General features: G+C 36.2%; 1 pseudogene; it reads right to left on the bottom strand.

The window, feature by feature from the left end:
• Nucleotides 1-2,482: 2,482 nt before the first annotated feature.
• On the bottom strand, nt 2,483-4,754 carry LOC101570098 (annotated as a pseudogene).
• Nucleotides 4,755-7,727: the final 2,973 nt, after the last annotated feature.

The raw sequence follows: 7,727 nt of genomic DNA, 5'->3' as shown, positions 1-7,727 counted from the left end.
TGATTTGTTCTAATGGTGTTTGTAAATAGGATCACAAGTCCGCATCTTGTACAGCAATTAACCACTAAGAAGAATATATGCAGTGTATTATTTGTTGAAAAATAAAAAAATAAAATAAAGAAAATAAAATGAACCCTATTACATTTTACTTAATCATGTAACATCTTCACTTTCACTATTGCGTTTTCCATAACTCCCTGTATAATATGTTTTATACTTCAATCAATTAGTTTTAGATAATTTCAATTTTCTTATATTCAAATCTTTTCATATCACTTGTGGAAAGATGGTATATTTGCTCCCTTACTTTTGATAAATGCCTTGCTATCTATTTTTCTTTTTCACGTGTGTAATGTAGAAAGTCCAATTCTCCAAATAGATGTCTATAAGTGAAGTTGATGCACTCTAATCATATCTTTTGTTGTGGTAAACTTTGTTTTTTTTCATAATTTTTTTGAGAAATAATCAGCAATGGAACATTTTCAAATCAAATTGGTAGGACAGTTTCAACAATTAACACATTGCATACATTGTTCCTAGTGGTTGTGGTAAACTTTGTTTAAAGAGGTCATAACATGTGACATACCCAGGATATAGCATTTTAATCCTAGGATACCATAATTGTGTTGGTTCTCATTTCTTGAAGCTTACTGATGCACACACACTAAAGACTCATAACTTCATGAATAACTTTTATATCCCTAATGATAAATGTCTACCATCTCACCCAAGGGTACAGGAATTTGGAGCTCTATTACTATATGTTAGGTCAAATATTTATGGGGTAAATTACAACTTCTTCTTATGTTACTGTAACTTTTAAATATTTACCAGAAAGTATGAGATTTAGCTCAGGCAATATAATCCAAGTATTAATAATTTACACAAAACTGTTGGCCTTTGCTGAGGTGAAGGATATGCCATTTATCCTGATCTGATGAGCACACAATGATTGCATGCAATGCAATTTCACTTTAAACCCTGTGATTATGTACAACCATTGTGTCAATTAAAATAAAGATGTTTTAAGAAGGTGATCTCTGAAGCTTTATTAATTGAAGTATCATAGTATATGATTAGAACCTGTAAACTTGAAAGATTCAGGACTTATTTTTCCTTGAAAAATGTTCCATTAGAATTCATGTATTACTTTTTCATTATTTACATGGTCTAGTATATAAAGAATTTGGGGGAAATGGCAGAAGATCAAGAAATATTTCACAATATCATCATTTTTGAGTGTACAGAAAAGAGAAACAAAATTGTAAATTATTACATTTCTGACATGATATAGTACATATTCTGTCTGTTTGAGACTCAAGCCGTCCTGTCTTGGAGGATAATACCGTAATGTTATTACTATGAGGGTTTGGACATAGTGATGATGGTGAGAGTGCTGAAAACTATGGCCTTTTGTATCAGGATTTTTAAATTGAACAAAAATAATTCTTGAGGCTGTCTTCTGCTAGAAGTAAATGACAGCTATGGTGGAAACTATAGGATTACAACGCAGAGAAAGAGATGGTGATATGGGTATGGGTTTTCTTCCACCTACATGTTGTGTGACCTTTGCAAGATACATAGTTATTTTGAATTTCTGTCTCCTTAAGATTTATCCTGTTCCACTGCATTGTCATTGTCTATTTTTACTAAGAGACCTGCTATTCTTGACTTCATACCTTGATATATTTAATTTTCCAAAGGGGCAATGAATTCTTAACTGGTATATAAGTGAGGAAGAAAGGCAGCACACTTATACCTTAACTTACCTTCTTTCATTTTCCTTGACCACAAGAAATACATATCCTGCTCTGTTCCTTCATACCACAAGGGGCCCAAGTGGCAAGAAATTTCTTCAGTGCTTTAGTTCCACATGGCACTAGTTGCAGTTCTCTTCTATTCAATTTTGAGAGTTCTCTATCTTATTTTGTTTTCCAGTCCCACAAAACTTACTTATCCACATATATAAACCATATCCTCCATTTCATCTTAAAGTCTTGTATTAGTAAAAAGCTAAGTTATTTTCCATAAACTAATCTCTATAGTTTTAGTTCTCAATAAGATCAAAACTAGAGTAGGGAAAAATATGCTCTTTCCTGAGTATCACCAATGACTCCAAAAGCTGTCATTACAACCAAATTTGAAAATATAACTAAAATATCAGGAGACACCCCATACACTAAACCTTAAAATAGTAAATGTTAAGTCTTAGATATATAGGTAGTTATAGTTGTACAGCACTCTGTCATTAAAATTAATGTCAATATTGGAAGTGTACTTTGTTTTTTGTCTTTTCTTTCTTTTTTGGTTTGTTTTTTGAGGGGTGGAATTTAATCTTTATTTATGGGGCACTGCAAAATAAGAAATTCCACATAGAAATAAGAAACCCCTTCAGAGGATAAGCTTAATACAGCATGTAGAGTTTGGAACTGTTTAAGCATAGTCTTGTTGCAAAAAGTGCTACAAAGTCAAACTACATTTTTTAAAAAAAGTTCTTTGTAGAGAAAGACAAACTTATACTGATCATGGTACACAACAAAAACTGGTGCTTGCTTCTGTTGTTCATCTTGCAGTTAAAGGTACAGGGAGCCCCTTCCTACACTTGGAAGATATAGGCTTCAGAGGTAGTGTCTGGCACAACATTTTCATCTTTTTCCTCTACTGAGAAATACTTCTCAATTAGTTTAATGAGGCCTTGTACACAGACTCATTTTTGTGGTTTTGCAGAACTTGAATCTTGTCCAAGTCTCCACATTCTTCAATCATTATGCTAAGTTTATCAGTTTCATCTAGTCTCTCAGCAGCCTGAAAGGTATTTGTAATAGCATCCAGAATAATAAGGATAATTTTCATATATTTCATAGTTCAGAGGTGTATCAAAGGATCTATTATACCACAGTGAACAAGGTACACAATCTGTTCCACTGTCCCACAGCTTGTATAGTTGGTCACAGACCACATAGCTTACTTTTGTGTCTTAAAGTCTGCCTTAGAGAGTACACTGCTAAGGAATGGGACTAATCCATGATTCAGAACTTGTTGTATCTGGTCCTGCCAGCTGGCTGTGACATTTGACATTGTCCACATAGCTTCCTCCTAAGCCAAATATCTCATAAGATTAAGGCACCTGCAAGCAGGCACAGGGGCTAGGGGTGCAATGCCTGGGCCTGCCATGCTGGCCCCACCCCTGGGGCTGGCTGAGACAGTGATTGAGACTGGGCATGGTGGAGTGCACCTGTAATCCCAGCACTTGGGAAGCTGTAAACAGGAGAATCACTATGAGTACAATCTAGTAGTGAGACCATGAACACCCTGTAGACCCTTCCCTAAAATACAGGGAAATAAAAGAAAGATATTTGGGCCAGGGAGATAGGTCAGTGGAATAAGTGCTTGCTTGGCAAGCACAAGGTCCTGAGTTCAATCCCTGGTACCATCAAAAAGAAAAAAAGTAGATACAAGATGCAAAAATTAGGGATCCTGCTGGTTTGCTCAGTTGTTTAAGCAAATACAGTCATGTGCAAGATACTGCTGTTCGATCACCAGGTCCACATGCCTTACCAGACTCACCCTTAAGGCAGCCTGAGCCAGCCTCCCCCTCAAAAAAAATCTTCCACGTAGTTTCCTTCTGAATGTTTGTTTTGGGATGACTGAGCAGGCTGGGAAAGACAGCAAGCACTCCTGCATCTATCACATTCTGTGTCTGATCCTCTGTTCCAATGATGATATTCCCTATGGTTCTCAGTGTGTGAGTCATAATGGGATTCTGATCCAAGAAGCTTCATCAGATGGGGCACAACTCCCATTTTTATGACCATTTCTATGTGTTTATTTGAACCATTGGTAAGATAGGAAATAGCCCAGCAGGTATCTTCTAATACTTCAAGATCACTGTGATGCAGGAGATGAACTGAAGTAAGGAGAATTTGCTCAACAGCATGCAATGGGTGCGCAGGATTCTTATTGTGGCAAAGGTTGGAAAGGGTCCATGTAAGGTTGTGTAAGTAACCACCTGCTCAAGATGACATATCAGGAGGACTGGGGAGATGGCTCAGTAGGTGCTGGTGAGATGGCTCAGTAGAATAAGTGCTTCCCTGGCAAGCATAAGGGCCTGAGTTCAATCCCCGGTTCCAGGGGGAAAAAAAGATGACATATCAGGGACTGCAGAAAGAGCCAAGAGTGGGTCAATTGCACCATATTTGATAACCAAGGCTCAGAAAATTGAACCGTTACCTGTAGTGTTTACCAGTGTCCAGAAAGCTTGCTCACTGATGTGAGCATTCGGAGACACCTTGGTCTATTCTGATGACCTAGAAGCAATGGTAGTTAGCCCGAGCAGACTCATACTCGATGGGACTACAGTCAGTTCTGATCAGGAAGGACACAAACTTTGGAATCAAACCAGCCCATGTTATGTGGTCTATGGGAAGTTGTTTTTCCTGAGAAAGCAGTTTCCTATCAGCTTGAGTAGCTTGAAACTGGCTTTCCAGGTTTTTGCTTATGCCTTTGGCAATGTCACCCACAGACCAATTCACAGTGCCCTGATTATTGTGGTTTCCTGAAATGGTGAAGTAACGTCATCAGGAAACCAGCTTACATTTCTCCTTTTCAGCATCTTGTCATCCTTTTTAGCTTTCCTCAGCTCTGCATTAACTTTTATTCTCCACTGCCTCATTTCTGTGCTCTTTTTCCTTGTTCTTGAATCTGTTCAGTTGGGCAGCTGGCGAATTAGCATTAACATTCTCTTTGGTGGACATGGTTACAAGACAAAGAGAAAGCTATGAAGTGAGAGCAGGAGGTACTCTGGGGCTCAACCGCTGTGGACGGGGTGCTCCCCAAACGTCCACAGCAGCGGGGCCAAGGAACAGTGTGTCTGGAATTGTACTTTGGATGAAGCATCACTGAAATAGAGTATCATTCCATGAATCCATATGTTTGGAGAAAAATCAAATAAGAAATATTTAAGGGAAATACAGCATATTTTATGAAAAGGAGTTAATCGAGGCAGATGTGGTGGCATACACTGTAGTCCCAGAGGTAGAGTCATTTCAGCCCTCAAGTATGGGAGCATACTGAAGTAACACAGTGACACCTTTGCTCAGAAGATGAGGTGGGGGGACAGGAGAAGGGAAGGGGATGAGAGAAGAAAGGGAGAGAAAGAAGTCATGAGAAAGGAAGGCAATGTTTACTTTTCTTTTTTTAAACAGAAAAAAAAATAATAAAGCATTAGAGGCAATGCAAAGTTTTTAAAAAGATAATAGGAATTCAACAATGGTTGTTATATTGCATGTTGTCTTCTAAGTAGTTGTTCAGATTTCTAGATACAAGCACATAAAATTGGTCACAAAATTAAACATTAACTTTTTTTAAATAAACCAATAGAAATTAGTAGTACAATTATCTTAGTTACCTTAGGGCAATATAAGTTTTAGTGCCTTAAAATTGCAACTTGTCTCATGTGTAACAGTCTGCAACATTTGGTTCAATACAAATGCAGAAACTGGGGCCAATGGAGTGTAATAAACCAATTCATAGTCACATAGATACTGACATGAATTATAATTTAGAGATCCTGGTAATATTCAGTTAATAAAGTAACATAAATTACCATCCATTAAAAGTCTAGCTACTAGAAGACTTTAGCCTTAAAGTTTCTGGTACAGCTTTAGGTAAGTTTAAGTACTGGTCAAACTGAGCACCTATTTCTGATATGAGACTTATTATTCATCTTGACTAGAGGACCTGTGGTGGTGAAAACCATGAGGACACATCTAGATTATATTAGCCATCTGTAAGTATAGTCTGGGGCTCTGAATAGCCTGAGTATGGAGTAGTTCTCTCTCTTAACTCATGGGATATTCATAGTTACCAAAAGTCATACTGTGAGAATTAGGTCTTTTCATTTTTCCACTGGCATTATGGGTCAACTTTCCTGCTGACTTAGCTGATCAGCCTCATGACATTTAATTGTGTATTTTGAAAGTTCAGAAAATCCATGTTCTATTAACCAAAACTAATTATCAGCAAAAGGAAAACCACCATCAGAACATCTTACCCCCTATGGCTATTAGCATCACTGGACAAAATGTGCTTGACTACCACTGAGATGATGCTGAAGATTTGCTGCAACCTAAGTCTAATATTTCTCAAAAGACAAAGCTTAATGATAATAAATGGTTGTAAACTTAACATTTAAAAAACTCATGTTTTAAACTAGCTTTCCTGCAGACTGAAGGACAGACCTATCTATCCAATCTTAAATACATAGTTGAGGGAACAAAACTGGTTACTTATATTTAGTTTCTTTTTTATTCTAATTTAGATACCAGAAGTATTTTTCTTTCCAAATTGATTATTTGTGGTATAAATGGACCTAAATCTGTACACATTAATATCAATTATTCATTACAAGTCCCACTGTATTACTGATTAAGAGAAGACAGCATTAACACTGTACTCTTTGTTCATCATAGCTTACTATCAGAAAGGTAAACTATGGAGCTATGACACTGGCAAAATTTACTATATGTCTGAACAAGAATACATAAATAGTTAAATATTTCCATACTGACAGGACTTTAGATAAGGGTAAAAATTTTCCATGAAGCCACATCAAGCATAAGGTAGACTAGCCTTTTAATTTTTTTGAGGAAAGCAATAAGAAATCAAAATATCAAATATACTTATTATTTGTGCATAATTATTACATCCCATCTTTAGAAGAGAGAAAAAGGACAAGCTTCTGTTTCAGTGATGCTCATCCAGGTTTGAATTATAAGGCTATTTCTACATGCTGGCAGATATCCCAGAGCAATACTACTTTGTTGAATTAGAAACAAAGAATTCTATTTGAATAAGAAATTCTTAATAAAAGATCCATTCATACAACTCTGCTTTTTGTAAGAAACCTATACTTACAGACACTCAGAACCTAAAAACTAAAATGGGTTTGGAAAAACATCTACTCTGTGGTTCTCATTTTTTGGTTTAGTAAACTGAGGCACATGTAGAGTAATGCTTTGCTTGTCATATGGCATTGAGTAGCAGGACTGGAATTGGAATCCATCCCTTTTCATTACTAGTTCTGGAGTCTTTTCACTAAGTATATGTAGCTTCTCTTTCTCTTAGAAAAATTAAGTTCAATTACTTAAACAGTGATTCTTATTGTAAAGTGACTATGATAATAATGCTTATTTCATTGCATTGTTGTGGATATTAAGTGTATCAAGTAATGTATAGCACTTAGGACAACACTGGCACACAGTAAGCTGTGTAAAGTGTTTGATAGTGCTTTGTTACTATCACTCTATTAAGATAATTGACTTAGGCAGATAGCTTTTTTGACAGTATATTTTGGAAGATTACATGATATTTGGGTACAGTGTAAAAAATAGTAATCTACAGAAATTGCAACAAAACATCTAAAGCAAGCAGTCCATTATCTGAAGAGATAATATGATCTCTAAGATATGCTTGATGCAGAAAGGAGGCATCACGGCTCCTGTGCAGCTTTTAAACCCATCATGCTTGGTTAATGTTTCTCATGTAGCCTGGAATAATGCATTGTTTTTACCACAGGACCATCCACATGCATATTTAACAATATCACTTGGAACCCAAGATAGATCTGTATTACTATGTATGAGCTGCTTGTTACCTGTATGTAGTAAGACATGGAACTTTGCACTAATATGATAACATTAAACTTATTTTTTTTTTTGGTGGAACTG

The sequence above is a fragment of the Octodon degus genome, unplaced genomic scaffold (assembly GCF_000260255.1).
Source record: "Octodon degus isolate 3935 unplaced genomic scaffold, OctDeg1.0 scaffold00172, whole genome shotgun sequence".
NCBI lineage: Eukaryota > Metazoa > Chordata > Mammalia > Rodentia > Octodontidae > Octodon > Octodon degus.
Note: the sequence above shows the minus strand (reverse complement) of the source record. Positions and strands in the feature narration are given on the sequence as shown.